General features: G+C 41.5%; 1 protein-coding gene across 7 annotated transcripts in view; it reads right to left on the bottom strand.

Annotated features, from left to right (window-relative positions):
* The window catches only part of PRLR (prolactin receptor), a 201,208-nt gene that overhangs the window by 145,307 nt on the left and 38,087 nt on the right, over positions 1-17,814 (bottom strand). For 3 of the 7 annotated variants that reach the window (XM_082382324.1, XM_082382323.1, XM_082382321.1), the window contains exon 1: positions 10-2,992. The exons of 3 other annotated variants lie outside the window; for them this stretch is intronic. The gene's annotated coding sequence lies outside the window, so the exon portion shown is untranslated. Of the gene's footprint in view, positions 1-9; positions 2,993-3,693; positions 6,831-17,814 lie in introns of those variants that run through there. One more of the 7 variants, XM_082382319.1, reaches the window with a different exon arrangement.

A 17,814-nucleotide genomic window follows, 5' to 3' on the forward strand; every position in this document is an offset into this window, starting at 1 on the left:
GTCTCTCACCTGTGGCCTTCCTGCCGTCTGTCACCCCGCTCCCACTCCCGGCTGGAGCCTGCCGCATCTTTGTTATGTGTCTTAGAGGCCTGAGATGACATTGTCCTCTACATTTCCTCTCCTGACAAGGAGAGCACTGGGATTCTAACCAGTCATCTTTTTACAACCTGGGAAAAGGCACAACCCACTGTTAATAATTTATTTGCATATTAAAGTACGGAGGGTTGTTAATCATTGTTCAGTTATGGGGATAGGGCAGGCAAGACAATCTCTTGCTAAAAACATGAGGGCACACTTTGTCTCTGCAGGTTTCAAGGGTCAGAGCTTGGGGTCAGGGGAAGGCTTGCTCATGTGTGTCTATTGGGTTTGGCCGGGGGTGAGGGAGAGGACCTTAGTCTTTAACCGGTTCTAAGTGAAAAGTCAATGTTGATTTGGAAGGAAAATACTAATACTCAAGTTTCCAGAAAAGGCAGTCCATTAACTCCTGTGAAAGAAAGGCATTGAAAAAGACCAAGAGAATGGCTTGCTCTGAAACCACATTCAATGGTCCCATACTGAGCCCACGCTCCACGGAAGGCCACGCTGAGGAGTTTGAGCTCAATCCTGCAGGCAGCAAGGAGCCTATATGCTTCCTGGGAGGTGACAAATGTGTGGCAGGATAAAAGGACAGGAAGTGAAGAGAGGAAATTCAATGGAGAAAAAACAAAGGGAATGAAGGAATAGTCCTACTTTCTTAAAGGTTCTCATTCACACGCTGTCTGCCTGCTCAGAAACTGGACACACATAGACAAAGGGGACTCATATACGAGAAGCACATTTGGGGATGTCTAAGGCCAACTGAGACCCTTGAAGGAATCCTCCAAAGACTGGTTTCCCTGGGGAGGAGCACCTCCTCACACCCTCGTTCCTCATACCTTATCTCTTCCTCCCACCAGGAGAAGCCAGCAAGGGGAGCGGTCCCCCTGCAGTGCAGGCCAGCTGAGGCCAAGGGACACCTGCTCTGAGCATAGAAGCCTCACTGGCCGTGAGGGTCTTGCTCTAGACTCTTAACTCCCCAGGCTTTGCAAAGAGAGAGAGTAGTGCCACGCACTTTGTAGCTCTAGAACCTGGTACATAGTAGTTACTCAATAAATGCTTAGGGAAGAAATGGCTGTATGACATTTAAGCCACCGCTTCAGGATAATCGCCTTCAAACTGCCTAGGCCAACTGTTCTCTTTTTGGATGTCGCAGCACTGGGGATTGTAATGCTCCCATGAGGCTGGGCATGGAAGGGGTGATATGAAAGGCCTAGATTTCTCTTCCGTCGCCTCCACCAGCATAAGAGGATACTCAGGGCACAGTAAACTGTCCCACTGCTGGGAGAATAGCTCCAAGTTTTCTGAAGGAGACACGGCAGGGTTGTGTGATATTTTTAGTAATTCCCTGGATCCCTGAGAGAAAAACAGCAAAGAAAAGGAACCAGATTTTGCTCATCAGAGTAGAAATCTCCAATGTGTTCTGACTGTTCATGCCTCTGGCCACCAAAGGAAGCCATCACAATGGCATTTGAAAGAAGAGAAGTCCTCTGTTCCTCTGAGGAAGTTGCCAATGACTGCCTTACTTGGAAGTTCTTACAAAATCATACTCTGAAATGTGAAACTGATTTGGGCTTGGCCTATTGTGCCTGAAGGTGGAGTCTTGAGTTGGAGAGAGGAATACTCTCTGCCAGGGGCTTAGAAGGAAAGTCAATATAGGGCAGGGGGAATGCTGGGACCCCAGAGAGCAAAGCAGAACAGAGCCGTAGCTGGTGAGGCTCAACTCCTTGACAAGGCGGTTTCTGCTGAGACGACCCTCCGTCTCCCAGCCTTGCCACGAGCACTGCTCTGCGGGAGGGAGACGTGGACCTCCTGCCTGGGACCCTGGGCAGCGGCCCACAGACCCTGGCAGGACCCTCCAGCGTGTGTGCAAACAGACTAACTGGAGGCCTGTTAAGACCTCCCCCAGGGAATGGGTCTCAGGGGCCGGGTGTGTAAGTTCCTGGGAACCACTTTCCTCTGACCTCAACATTTTTTTTTTTTTTTATTCAAGATCGATTAATTTGTCAAGAACTTCAGCCATGATGGGAAATAAAATGTCACAAGTGGGAAAGGAAGAGAGTAAGGCCGGTTCTACCCATGAGCTTTGCTACAGAGTAGCAAATCGTTGGAGGGATTCACAGGCTCATGAGGAGTGTTTGAAGCTACAATCATTTTTTGGTTTTCTTTTTGCTTGCTTTGAACTTAATCAGCCACAGGGCCAACTCCTCCCCTTCTGGCTGCTTCCCCAGGTCAAACTAACTGCCGGGCTTCCCCTTGGGAGGGTTCCCTTGTGGCTCAGATCTGGGAGCGACCGACTCAGGTGAATGATTAGGGTGAATGATTAAGACTCTGCCCAATGCCACCCTTGCTGAATTTGCATAGGTGCCGCCCCTCAGCAGCTCAGCTGCTTCTGTCTGTCACTCGTGACTACAGCTGCTCGGCCCCTCATCACGCCCTTCAGTCTTTGAGGCTGGAGAGACGAACCTACAGGGCGTAAGTCTGGGAGGAGGCTCACAGTAAATCCGCCAACTCACCTGGCACCATCCCTGAGAGCGCTCCGGGGCCTGTGGCGGAGACCCGCCCGCTTTGGGAAGCTTCCGTCGCCAGTGAGCGCGGCTCAGAGCACGCGGTCAATCTGCGGACAGGAGCAAAGCTCCCCGAAGGCAAGGTTCATTCAGGGTTCCCACCCCACTTGGGTTTGCCATCTCGCATCTGCATCTGGCCCTGAGGATTCTCCTCGGGCAGGCAAGGGCATGCGGACAGAGGCTGGTGAGCTAAAGGAGCGCCGCCCGTCCTGGCGAGAGGGAAAACCAGCCTCTGATACCCGCCCTGACGATGGCGGAGCAGTGCAGGGGTGCTGCATTGGAGATGCTGATGGGACCATCGCTCTAGCCAGCCCTTCAATCCCTTTCCAACATCCTCACCCTCCCTTCGGATCCCCAGTGACAGGGCGCCCTTCTAGGTAGCCCAGCTCTACCTCGGGAATTTGCCAAAGATGGTGAAAAATTTTACACTCCTGCTGTGGACATCTCAGGGACCCTCTGAGAGCAGGAAGGTTGAGAAAACCTTGTCCCAGAGAAGGATTCCCTTGTCTTGCTCAAAGGGTGCTGGCCCCAGGCCCTATCGGAGTGCGGCTTAGCGAAGTTGTCTTACACCTGCCAAAGTAAGCAAACAGAGCACTGTTATACCGTGCCCTTGACTCTCAGGAGTATTCCTCCAGGTCCTAGGAGGCTGCAAAGCTGGTAACCTTCAATAGGCTTCCTTGGCATTGCACAAAAGGGGTGTTTCTGTGGGATGCTTACAGAAATCTCTTTTTATTTCATCAAACAAACACTGGCATTTTCAACTTCTTCTCTTTGCCTCTCTCCTTTCTCAAAGATAAGATCCTGAATTCCTGACTCTGATTTCCTTGCCCCTGATCTTTAGTCAACTGACCTTTTAATCTTATTTAATTTTATTCTTTGTTATTTGTGGTTAAGCGGGAGACACTGGTTCTCTAAACAGGAAAATATTTTGCCTGCTGAAGAAAATATTCTTTTGGTTTCTTGCTTCGTATCACTAAGCTCCACCACGCGGTCTTTTTCCTCTCTTCCCTCCCTGCCCCTTCTTTGCCACTGAAAATTATGTAATGCCTACCTGGTTTGGGTTATAAAATTGGTCACTTGGACTGTGTCTACAGCAGCTCTGACTGTGGTGTCCTCAGTGAACTGCAGACACTCTACAGGTAACTTGTTAGTCCGATGATCTGCTTGTGCTGAGAAGCCGGAAACCTTCCCTGCAGCCAGCTGATCTGTCCCCCTTGAAGTCTTCGCTCCTAAATCACAGTCACCATCACAATAACAGCAGCAAAGTTCAAACGAACTGAATATGTGTCGTTTGCCTGTGCCCTGGGTTGTCCCCTCCAGGCTGGGTTCTGGGTTTTCCATAGAGCTGGCCGCAGGGAAAGCAGCGTCCCTTGGCAGGAAGCTCCAGCACTGGAATAGAGGTTCTTTTTCTCAGAAGGAGGAAAAGTAAGAGAAAATGCACAGAAAAGTAGTCCTAAGCCCACCCCCCAAATTCACCAAAAGTTTCAGAAGGCTCATACAGTTCCCAAGTCAACCGGGCTTTTTCTTCAGTGTAAAGAAATTTCTGGGCTTCCCTGGTGGCGCAGTGGTTGAGAGTCTGCCTGCCAATGCAGGGGACACGGGTTCGAGCCCTGGTCTGGGAAGATCCCACATGCCGCGGAGCAACTGGGCCCGTGAGCCACAATTACTGAGCCTGCGCGTCTGGAGCCTGTGCTCCGCAACAAGAGAGGCCGCGATGGTGAGAGGCCCGCGCACCGCGATGAAGAGTGGTCCCCACTTGCCGCAACTAGAGAAAGCCCTCGCACAGAAACGAAGACTCAACACAGTCATAAATAAATAAATAAATAAATAAATAAAAGAACGTGAATTTCTAAAAAAAAAAAAAAAGAAATTTCTACAGGAGAAAAAGATCAGCCAAGAGACAGAATTAGATGCAGACCCTCTATCTTTTCTCCCCCTAAGCCAGGCTGTGCACTTTGTGGACATTTTCAACTTAAGATATCCCAGATATGAAAGTGGTTATGATTGTGAGATAGACAACATACCCGGTTGAAAAATGTCATTTTTTCTGAAAGGAAGAGCTGTGATCTATTTCGTTGTACCAAATGGCTAGGAAGAATAATAATTCCCACTAATCTTCTGTGATTAGGGTTATAATAGAAAGGTTTCCAAGGTGTCATTTTTATAGCTATAAATTTACCCTAAAGGGGATGGAATTTCAGAAAACAAAAAAAAGTTTTCTAAAAACTTTTTTCAAAAATTGAAAATAGAAAAAAATCCAACTCATTTAAAATATGTTCTCCCCCTTTACATTTTACCTTTATAGTTCTCTAAATAAAATCTGGTTATTTACATGACCAATGCATGTAACCTATCTTGATATTCTAAAATGAGGTGATTGTAAACCTGTAAATGAGACCGAAAATTAAGATTTTGTGTATTTCAATTCCCACTACATTTTGCAGCTGCGTTACTCCCCAAAATTCCAAATTTGTACTCCAAGGCATCAAAATTTCCCAGAATATATCTATCATCATAACTAAATAGAAACCCAGGACTGAATGAATATAAGAAAAGCAAAGGCTTTGATAAACTGTCCAGAAAAAAAAAAAAAAAAAAAAAAGCAGGGGTAGGAGTTGGTCATAGCCCAAAGGGTGGGTGTGAGTTTTAGAAAATGCAGCTCTCTTTCCGGCCAGCATGGTCCTCCAAGCCCTGAGCAAGAAAGGAATGGTAGGGCTGGATGAGGAAAGGGTGGCACTTTGAAGATGGCTGGTTGTTTAGGTGACATGGAATGGATGACATAGGAAGAAGACCAGTGTGAAACTGACTAGCTCTGAGGTCCTGGGCAATTCCTGCAGTCTTCTCCTCTATAAAACGGGAATAAGAATACTTCACGTGGCTATGGTGAGGTTTAGAAATAATATACTTAGTGCACGTGTCCCACTGGAGGCACTTGGTAAATGGCAGCTCTCATGAGAGTCAATGACCCTGAACACAAGAACAAATCAATTCTGTCTCGGCCTCAAGCTACCAGGGCCTTCCCTCTGTTTACTCTAGGGCAGAAGAGGTTGCTAGTCATTCTCAGAATATAAAAACCCTCAGGGCAGTGATTTTATCCACCTGGTTTGTTGACGGACAATTGCTTTGCCCAGCAGCCAAAGAGAGGGTGCTCAAAAATACACTCTTTGTAAATGGCAGCTAAATTTCACTCAATGAGTTTCTATACTATAAGGAAAGGGAGATACTCTCATGGACATATTCTGTAAGAACAAAGGTTTTTTTTTTTTTTTTTTTTAAAAACCAAACTGATCTGGCAGCTGTGGAGAGAATATGGGACTGAGGGAAGAGCCCAGATTTTCTGGGCATTGCTATGAGCTGTCAGGATATTAGGGCTGTAGTCCCAATTCTAACACGAAGAATGATGCCTTGCCTGCGTACCATTCTCTTCAGTTTAGAGAGCCCCTAGGTATGTCTGGCCTGATGGATCCTCCTATGTGAGATATCAGGCCAAATAATACTGATAGGGATAGATTAGGATAATTAAATAGTCAGTTTTTAGAAATCCCAGTAGGGGACTAAGGACAGAAATGGAATTTCAACAGAGTTTGAGAGACTGTTGTAAGCTAATGACTACTCAAAAGAAGAATCCAGTAACCTAGCAACAATCTACACTACCTTGAAGGAATACCAGGCATATCCAAGAGCCAGACACACTCAAGCCACAAACCCTGATAATTAAAACACAAGACAATAGATATGGGGCCTGAGTCTTGTTACGTGAAATCAGAGAGTTAATAGTCCTTGAAGAGTAGCATTTCTGCATGTGGCCAAGACAGAAATATGGGTGAAAGGGGAAAGAAATTAGGTGAAAGGGGACATTATATCAAAACCTGAGATAAATTACTGTATTTTAGTATATGTTACCACACTTTTGCTAATATACGCATGATTTAAATAGCACCATGACAGTCCCGGTTAAACCATATAGGGCCACAGGAGAGACTAATGATGTAAGCCTTGACATCTGCTGAAGAATGAGTAAGAAGGTGGTCTTCTCTCCTCCTCAATTTTTCTTTGATTATAAAAATGTAGTCCTCTTCATTCTCAGGGCTGCTATTCTCCCTTGCCAGCCCGCTTGTATCTCTCACAAATGTTCTGTGTTAATAAGCTCATTCTTTGCCTGCGGCTTTGCCTCACGCTGAATTCTTTCTGTGATGAGACAAAAGAACCCGAGCTTCAGTAACAGGTGAGTGGTTTTAATCAAAAGACAGCGGGTTCGAGCCCCCTCCTAGTCAGGGATCATGGGTTCAAGTCCCAATCTGAGTTTTGGCTGGGTTCGAGTCCCATCCGAGAAGGAGCGCGGTTTCAGCAGCAGCCCCATTTTATAATAAGAAGCCGAGAGTCCAAAGGGTTAACAGATTTTCCCAGGATCATACTGATGAATAGAAGCAGAGTTAGAACTCAAACTCAGATCTTTTATCCTTCATAAGACCCTGCCTCTTCTCCCAGATTTTAGCTATATGGTACTAGCAAATTCCATGGCTCAATACCCAGGTCTGGAGATAGATTCAGTCTCTACCAATCTGTACCTTTAAGCAAGTCATTTATGCTCTCTGAAACCCAGTTTCTTCTTTAAATGGGGATAATAATGATAGCCCTCAAAAATTACGAAGAGTAGAAGCAATAATGCATATGAAGTAATTAGTACAGTATCTAGCACATAGCAAATGCTAAAAAATCAGTTATTAATTTTACTATTATCCTTGTTCCAGACTTTGATTCCCATCCTGGAACTAGGAAGGCAGCCATGGAGTAGAAGACAGAGCACAGGACATGGCATCTGTCGGAACACCAGAGTCTGAGCCCTGGCTTGGCTACTTCTCAGCCATGTGGTCATGGACATGCCATGTCACTGTGGTGACTTAGTCTCTTCATCTCTGAAAAATGAGGCTATTCATATATACCTACTGGAGGACTTCCCTGTTGGTGCAGTGGTTAAGAATCCGCCTGCCAATGAGGGGGTCACAAGTTCGATCCCTGGTTTGGGAAGATCCCACATGCCACAGAGCAACTAAGCCTGTGTGCCACAACTACTGAGCCTGTGCTCCAGAGCCTGAGAGCTGCAACTACTGAAGCCCGCGTGCCTAGAGCCCGTGCTCTGCAACAAGAGAAGCCACTGCAATGAGAAGCCTGCGCACCACAACGATGAATAACCCCCGCTCACTACAACTAGAGAAAGCCCGCATGCAGCAATGAAGACCCAATGCAGCCAAAAATAAATTAATTAAATAAATAAATTAAAAAATATATATATACCTCCTGGAGTCGCTGTGAGAATGGAATGAAAAATACAATCCCTTGAAATACTCTGCAAAGGAAAGGTAGTGTGCAGGAGTGAACAGAAATCCAACTACTGCAAACTTTCTCTACTTCTTCTCTATGTTTTAATAATGAAGTATGTTGCCAAAGAACCTTCTATCTCACAAGAGTAGCTGAAAACTTGGATCCATCTTTTGTGACTCAAGGAAGCTGCATAAAACAAAGATATGAGTTCAATCACTCACTCTGCTGGTGCCATCTTGAGGAACTATAAGGAGAGTGGCATAAGCATAGTAAGCATTGCTTTGGAGCAAGGGAGTAAGATGAAAGAGAGGAAGTGATAATTACCTGGACCAAAAAAGGGTGGAATCTTCAGCAGAGTTGGCACAGGCTAATTATGGGGGGTCATCTCAGCAGTGAAAGAGAAGGGCAGCTAGCACTGATGTGTGCTTGCCTAAGGTAATAGCTGGAGAATGACTAATGAGTACTACAGATGAATCTTTATGACAAGAGATAAGACCCATGCTGCCTGGAACACAGACAGGCACTAGGGAGTGAGCTCACTTGATTTAGTGTCTACCAAGATGCCTGGGAGCTTTGGCAGTTCTAAGAGGACACTCAGTTCTTAGGGAAACCATTGACTTGGGAGAACATGGCCCATTCTCTTGCAAAACCATGACCCCCAACATATGTAGTTGATCTTTGAGTGAGATTTCTTGTACAAGGAAAGCCAAAGCAGAAAGAAGTTGACTCTTCATTTGAACTCATCTCCAAGTAGAAGACTTCACATCTTTTTTTTCAGGCTCTCCAGCAGGACCTAGCCGAACCATTATCACTACCTCTCAACATTGCAAAAAGAAAACAAACCAACTCTCTTTTCCATCTAGCAGTTACCTCTGCTTTATACAGCCTCCCTAAGGCAACAAGTGCTGGATCCAGTTTGGCAAGTGCTTCTGAGAAATATATCATCCGACCCAGGCGAGAGCTTATATATGGAAGGAAGTCCACCTTTCACGTTTATCTTGTTACTTCTGTCACGTAGCATCACATTGTCTGAAATTTGTCTTGCTATTGGGACACTTTGACTTGTAGCTGCTTCATCAAATGTAAATCGTGTGTCTCCTTCGGACTATGAACAACAAATTCTACAGTAACAAAACAAAAGATAAAATCTCCCCATAGAAAGTAATCCAAATGCCTCATGGCCCCTCCCCTTAAGGAGTTTTTATTATAATTAAAACCAAACAAAGTGTCCACATGTAAACTAAAGGACTATCCAGAGGGCCATTACCAATAAGCATTGGAGACAGAAGGACATGGAAAGATGCTGGGTCCTGGGTTTTCGTCTATAATATAATCATAGAAATACTTCTTCATGTTCTACCTTGTAAATATGATCAGAGGATTAATGAAATACTGTTAAAGGTATGTGCCATACACACACACAGACATATAAATCTATATATCTATATCTATATCTAACTCAAAGTACATGAAAATTTTGGAGGTATAAAGATGGACATGAAGATGACAACTACTTCCAAAAAGTGGACTGAATATCTTTTTCCATATGGGATGGGTGAGCATGATAAAACAGAATACTAAGGTCTTGGTGCAGGCCAGTACTTGTAAATTATTTCATACTTTAGAGCTAGAGAAACCTTCTGAGACCATTCTCGTCCAGCCTCAGACATCATGCTCTTGCTCTGCCTTAGCACAAACCTCCAATAGTTATTCAGTCTCTGCTCAAACACTTCAGGGGAAAGGGAGGTGAGTACTTGACTTAGCAGCTGCAGTTATCACAATCCTAGTTAATTTGAAAGCTTTTCTTTAGATTGCTAGATAGGTCCTGCTGTAACAATTCCCATTGTTCTGGTTCTAGCCTTTAAAGCCTCCCTCCGCCCGCACAATAAATCTTTGATGTTGAACTTCCAGCAAATCCTGATTCTTAGTAAGGTATTGAAAAGCTGGGGATACTCAAAACACAGTAGCTGATTTGTAAAAATCACAAAATTTGAGTGATGTTATAAGAGTATACTTAGCATCTGAGCTTCTAAGAAAAATGATATCCTACTCTTCTCTGGTAAGGGCAAAGTAAGAAGACAGCCCTAAGGCCTGTTTGGATGTTATTAATATCAACGCATAAAGAGAAACACTTGCAGGACCTGCCTGTCCGGTTCTGACTTCAGCTTACACTCCAATGTCTTTTTTATTCACTCTATGAATATTTAAACAAAACCAAACAACCAGTATTTATTAGGCACATAATATTCTCTCTTAGATTTTTAGCTTTTACCTTTCAGTGTCTTGCATAGTAAGTGCAATTGCAGTATTTGTAACATCTCAGAGGGCTCATCAAATCTGTTAAGATTCCTTTGAGATCTTTCTAGTACTTCTCCGTGCTTAACAGGAAACCAGTTCCAGATATCTGGTTTCATATAGCCATGAAAGGGTAAGAAAAAGTTATCTGGAGACATGACTAGGGATTATCCTTCATTCCTTGACCCTGAGGCCTGTATTATCATAAGCATTAATCCAGCGGTCTCCAACCTTTTTGGCACCAGGGACCAGTTCTGTGGAAGACAATTTTTCCACGGATGGGATGGGGGTGGGGGGGATGGTTCAGGCAGTAATGAGAGTGATGGGGAGCGATGGGGAGCAATGGGGAGCGGCAGATGAAGCTTCGCTCACTCACCTGCCACTCACCTCCTGCTCTGCAGCCCAGTTCCTAACAGGCCATGGGCCGGTACCAGGGGTTGGGGACCCCTGCATTAATCCTTTCAGTTTCAAAATTGGCCAGTTATCAAAACTGTCCTGGAAGGCAGCCTTTACTTGTAAAAACTAGCATCAGTAGAACACAGACAAATGCATAAAGTTTGCTAGATCAAAGGAAGATAAAGTGTTGTTAAAACTACAGACTCTGCAGTCAGATTCCCTGGGTTCACCTAACTAGTTGTGCGACATTGGACACATTACTTAACTTCTTTATGCTTTAGTTTCCTCATCTGTAAAATGGAGATAATAATAAGAGAACTCACCTATTGCTTCTAACAGGTAATTTATATATTTCCATTGGGTGATCTTTAGTCAAATCCAGGGTGGTGGTCCCTAGCTTTTGGAGGGATGAGTGTAATCTAGCAGAGAAAACTAAGCCTCTGAATCAAGAGACCTGACTTCAAGTCTTCTACTAACTGTGACTCCCCCAAATCACAGATCAAACCACTTAGCACAGTACTCAAAGCTCTTTACCATCTGACCCCAACCTATTTTTTTAGCCACACTTGCTGTCACTTCCTATTTCTTCTCTTTATGTTCTGCCCATCAGACTACTTGCAGTTGCCCAAAATATTAGGGACATGTGAATCACTGTAAGTTTGTGTGTGCCATTTCCTCGATAGAATCTCCTCCTTACTCTCTTCCTGCTTCTTCAATAAGTGCCCTCACTTCTACCCGTGACTGTATTACAGCTCTGTCCTCCACTAGACTGTGTGCTTCTGGAAGGTAGAGAGTGGTCACCTTTTCATCTTGGTGCCTAGCATAGCATCCAACATGGTGGGCAGGCAAGAGTTGCTTGCAAATGATTGAAAGAATAAATGAATATGTTTTACGAAAGTCTCTTAAGAACGGTGATCATAATAGGGCTCTTTTCTCCGTTAGAAAAATACATGAGGGCATCACTTTGAATATAAACTAACAATACAAGATATACTAACAATGAAACCTTGACTAAAGACATGAATGCAGTATAGCCTTAGGCCACTCCTACACTCCTTTGAAAGCCCGAAAAAAACATTCAAGTGGCAATTATTTTATGTGTCCCTGGAAATGTCAGTGGAAGTTTCTCTGTTAATGAAGCATCTGTCTTCTGACAATATGGGGGATGGTGCATAATGACCCCATTCGTGGCTTTGCTCTTAAACACATTATGAATCCAGGATGACTTCTCATTGTCGGCTGTGTCCTGGATAGATCCCGCCCCAAAGGGCAGTGGGGACAGGAGAGGATCTGAGTCAACCACATCTTTCATCTGGCCCTGGAAGGAGCACCAGTTACGAGGCCACCTTGTTGACATGTTGCCTCATATGCTCCCTGGTTTGAGAACAATCCTTTTAGAAAGACTGAGCTGTCCTTTTCAACAGGCAATAGAAAACTCAAAGTAGATTCTTGTGCTATAGAGGTTGGGCTTTTGGCAAAGTATGGTTTAAAAAATTCTTTAGGTACCATCAAATATCTGGTTATGCCAGAGGTGACAGTGGTGACAGAAGATGCCTTGCTCAGCAGGACATTTTCCTGAGGATGTAACTAGCAAGACCCACTAAGTAGAAGAAAAGAGGTGAGAGACCAACATTTCTTGAGCTCCTACCATGGCAAAGTGTCATTAGGTTGTGTCTGAAATCATCACAAGAAGGCAGATAGCATCCTATGGTGCCAAAACTTTGGATCATTCTGCCCATTTGTGGTGTGAAGTACTGTCCACCACTCATGGTGCAGAGGGAAGCAGATACCTACTAAATGATGGTCCAGTGGCTGGAGGTGTTAATGTAGATCTGATGGGGGCTTTGTGCTAGTCTAACACAGCTTTGCTAATAACTTGTCAAACATCTGTGTCAAGACAGCAATAATTTATATGGAGTATTAGTGGGACTAACTTCTTGAATATGGTTTCCTAATAACAAAGATCCTCTCTTCATCTAGTGGGCAAACATGGGAAATTTGAGACTTTACCAAGAGCTCAGAATTGCTGTACTAAATATTTTGGGCAGGTAGTTAATCTTTCTCTCCTTGAACCTTTCTCTTTGTTTGGTATCCTTGGTGTTGTAAGCCAATATTGAGAAAGTTGAGATTGATTTTTCTGAGGGTCATTAAGAGAACAATACAGCTCTTATTTTTATTGGTTGTGATAAGAAAAATCATCAAGATGAGGACATGCGTGTTTCTTAGAAACACTGTTTTTTGGGACAATGTTTTCATGGTACTTTAGGGAATATATATTTCAAAGGCTAATTGTGTGAAACTTTTCTCTCAAAAGAAGATTGGAAATTAAGATTGTTGTCTTACTTCTGGATTAGAAAAGTATCCTGGGCTGAGAGTATATAATACATACTCATAAGCAATGATGAAATGCTTAGTTACATTTTGAATCTTATGACTAGGGTAGATCTATTTCCTGAGGGAGCAGGTTTTGGGATTTTTCATTGTACACAGCAGAGGGTACCTACAAAATGCCCATAGAGCTGTGCTGAGATTTAGTCTTAAGTTTCTGAGCCTTTTGGTGTCATTCTTCAGAGACTCTCACCTCCTCAATCTTATCATCCCCAAGGAACAATGCAATATAATTCCAGAGTCAAAAGCTTTCCTGGTAGACAAAAAGGGCATAATTCTAAGAGATTAAAAGATACATTTGCATGAGAGTCAAAAGATTTTTAAACAATATAGGAGACTCTTCCCAATTCCAAAGACTCGACTCACCATTTCCATACATGACAGTGGTAGAGGTCAAAGGAAGAACTTGAATTACTCAGTGTAGGAGACTGTGTCTTACACATCTCTATATGGCTAATTTCTAGAATATGCCTGATACATCACAGGAACTCAGTGAAGATTAGTTGACTTGAATTCAAGTGTCACTCAGAGATGATAATGCCACATCTTTCCAGACATACACCTAATCACCTTTTTAAGAAAGTAACAAAAATATGATTAACCACCTTCCCCTCACCCCTTTCCCCAGGACATTTGGTCATCTGTAAAAGGGTTTTCTTGGTGAGACAGCACTTGAAAATGCTAAAGACTTCTACAGGGTTCATTATGTATTTGCCGTTATTTATGTGTATAAAACAGAGAAACATTTTAGTTGTTCATACAAACTTGGATTTGATTAAACTGAAGGTATAGTCAAGATTTGTGGGGGAAATATATAGAATGATAAAATCTTAAAACTGGAAAGAATTTAAAAAGACACTTACTAGATTTCTGGAGAGATGTCCCTATTTTTGATTACTTGTAAAGACATGGGGTGGAGGAGGGGAGAGAAGGAAAACTAAAAAATACCCAAAACCAAGACCTACAGTCAGTCTATAGTCAGAAACTTGAAATGTTAAGATGAACATAACCCATGGCACTGAATTGAGAATCATCATTATTAAGCAACATGTGATTTGCTGCTAGAAACAAAACCAAACTGTTGGCTTCAAAGAAGGTAGGGAGTGTGTTCGTTCCTTTCCTGAAAACTGTACAGCTATCCCTCTGCTAAATGGAACCATCTTCAACCCAGCCGGGTGCCCTTTCCATATCTGTATAAAAATCTCAATCCCCAGAAATCAATGAAGTTGGATGTTACAAGACTGAGTAGTGGCACAATGAATCCTGGAACACACATTCAATAAGAAAAGGCTACAGGGGAGAAAGGAAGAGTCCATGGAAGAAGGGCCTTCTAAAGATGATGAATTTTTGTGTTCTCTATTTTGAGTGCAGGAGAATAGACAGTGGGGGAAGAGAAGGTCCTAACTGAATACACAGAGCTCTATCAGCGGCATTCTTGTCAGGAGCTGATCTTGAACTAGGACAGGTCATTCTGCCCTCCAGCTGTGGACCAGAAAACTTACAGCCCAGTACATATTGAGCAGGCCAGGAACACACTGCACATGCTATGTGTTCACAAATATTGGGTCTAAGGAGATTGATTTTCATTCCTGGATGAATAAACATGAAAAATAAATAGCATAGCTAGTGGAAAAAGTGCATAACAAGGGAACTGAAACATCATCTCAAAGACAATTTTACAAAACTGCTTCTCACCCTCAATGGATGTAGAAAAAGGACACTGTGGAAAAGGACAGGTAGCTATTCCGAGATAAAGGGATGAAAGAAGAAAAGGTGCTGGGTGAGATAAAGAGGGATTGTAGGGAAGCAAAAAAGGAATAGCATTAATAATAGTATTAATATGTCCACTGACGGCAATAAGAGGTAAAACTGACACTATAAGAAACAGAATCAGACACTCCCTAAAATATAGAAGCTGTACACATTGTACTCCCTAAAAGGAATAAACGTGGTAAGAGATGGTAGATACATAAAATGGGGAACAGAATCAAATCAGTGTTAATTTCTACTCATGAAAAAGACAAGAGTTATCACCATGAGATACCACTGCATACCCAATAGGACAACTAAAATGAGAGTAACAACACCGTATGGTAGTGGGGCTATAGGACAGCTGAAACTCACATGGCTGGTAGGGGTGTTTTACACAACCACTTTGGAAAACTGTTGGTAGCTTCTTACCAGTTAAACCTATTCCCACCCTTTGCCCTCAAAATTCCACCCCAGGTAATTAGTTATACAAAAGAAGTGAAAAATATGTCCACGACAACCCTTACAAGAATATTAATAGCTCCAAACTGGAAATAGCCCAGGTATCCACAAATAGCAACATCAATAAACAAACTGCAGTGTATTCATATAATAGAATTCTACTCAGCAATGAGTGAAATGAATTACTGATATAAGCAATAACACGGACAAATCTCAAAAAACATTAGAAAAAAGTGAAAGAAGTCTCATACATAATATTGTAAGATTCCATTTATATGATATGCAGAACAGGCAAAACTAATCTAAGGTGATGGAAATCGGATCAGTGGTTACTTCTGGTCATTCGATTGCCTCGGAAAGAACATGAGGGAATTTTCTGGAATGATGGAAATGTTCTGTATCTTGATAGAGATGTGGGTTACTCAGATATTTGCACTTGGCAAAACTGCTAAAACTATACACTTTAGAATCTTTGTATTTTATCAGATGTAAATTACATCTCTAAAAAAGCATTCAACTTTTTAAAAATATATTTTAAAAAAGAAAATATTCTTTTCCATCATAGGTTATTACAAAATATTGAATACATTTCCCTGTGCTCTGCAGTAAGTCATTGTTATTTATCTATTTTACATTTACTAGTGTGTATCTCTTAATCCCAAACTCCTAATTTATTCCTATACCTCGTTCCCCTTTGGTAACCATAAATTTGTTTTCTATGTCTGAGTCTGTTTTGTAAATAAGTTCATTTGTATCTTTTTTAAGACACAACATTGTAATTCAACTATACCTCAATTAAAAAAGAAGAAAAAGAGAATAAAGAAAATATAACCAAAGAAATATTCAAAATTATAAAAAAATTTTAAAACACCTTCCCAGTGCTAATGCAAGATCTGACTCTGGAAATTGAATTGATTTGGCAAGTACTATGCAAAATCAGTAAAAATAGCTCACATCTAGATACATTATGATAAAATATTTGAATTAGAATGTAAAACCTATAAAATCCAGGAAGAAAAACTGATGACTAAGAGAGAAAAATATGGATAAGCTCAGATTTTTCTACCACATGACTAAATATGAAAGGCAAGAAAGATGGTGAGATAAGAATTTTATACCCAGACAAATCATTATGTTGAAATCTGACAGAAATTTGTTCATGCTAACCAAGGGATTAAAAAACATATATATGACCTACTTGCCCTACTTACAATAATTCTTGAAGACATCTTTTAGCTGCCTGAGAGATGAATTAAAATAAGAAGTCAAAAGTAAGTAACTTGTGTTGTAAAATGACAATAGCTATGGACACAGAAATCAGGTAACCATAGAACTGTCCAGGAATATACTGTAAATGATTACCTGCTGAGCAGGTGAACTAATTCATGAACGAGAAGTCATGTAATATAAAATACTGAGAGTAACTTGAAGAAAATGTTAAATTATTCTTATAAATACTGAGAAAAGTGTTGGAAGGAAGTAAAAATGGATTAAACTTCTCATCTGTGAGGGGGTAATTCAATCACACCATTTCATTCTGAACTTGATTAGAAAAGTGGATGTTCCTGTTTTTGACTTTGGTAAGCATAAAGTATAGGTAGAAACGTTTTGAAAAATCTTAAGTGCAATCATTTGTAGAAATAAGAAAAAGAGAATGACAGTCCTCTAAATTATTGGAAAAAAATAACAGCAAAACCAAACCATAGTCCACATGGCAAAAAGATAGAGATAAGGATGCACAAAATATCGAAAAAAGTAAGATCAAATTAATATAATTTTGACTGTCATAACTGATGTAAATTTCCAAATGAGAGAAGAATACTTCTGAGGTCAAATGAATTTTAGAAATGCTCAAACTCAGTAGAATGTTTCTTTACTGCAGATCTCAGACTCTTAACACATTAATATAAATTATGAACCCCTGAGGGACAGGATTTCATTTGGAGCATTTCCCAAGTTTATTTTATTAGTTCTAACAGAATATACTTTGAACTATGTTAAACAAAGAGGCATTCTTCTTAAAATTGGTATTAAGAGGAGATGCTCACTGTTATCATTATTATTTACTAGAAATTATAATTAATATTGTAAGACATCAAATAGAAATTAGATGCAACTATTAGAAGGAGAAAAATTATCACTATTTACAGACACCATGATTATAAACTCTTACAATCAACTAAAAACTCATAATTAATTACAATGAGTTAAATAGAAAATATACACACATTAGTATAGTATTTTCCTATATTTCAGTAATATCAGAGAGAAGATATGGAAAAAAGATCCATTCATAATGAAAAACTAAAATTATAAAATGCATAAGAATAACCCTAACCCTCCTAAATGTGAGGACCTATATGAAAAAATTTGTAAGGTTTTGACAAGAAATATAAAAGATAATTCAAATAAGTTCAATGTTTCCTGATGGGCTGACTCAATACTAAAATGAATGCCATTTCTTCCACAACTGACCTATGGGTTTATCACATTCCCAATCAAATTACCAATGGGGAATTTTATGTGTGTGTGTGTGCGTGCGAGTGTGTGTGTGTATGTA

Source organism: Balaenoptera borealis, assembly GCF_965194805.1.
Source record: "Balaenoptera borealis genome assembly, chromosome: 2".
In the NCBI taxonomy this organism is placed as follows: domain Eukaryota; kingdom Metazoa; phylum Chordata; class Mammalia; order Artiodactyla; family Balaenopteridae; genus Balaenoptera; species Balaenoptera borealis.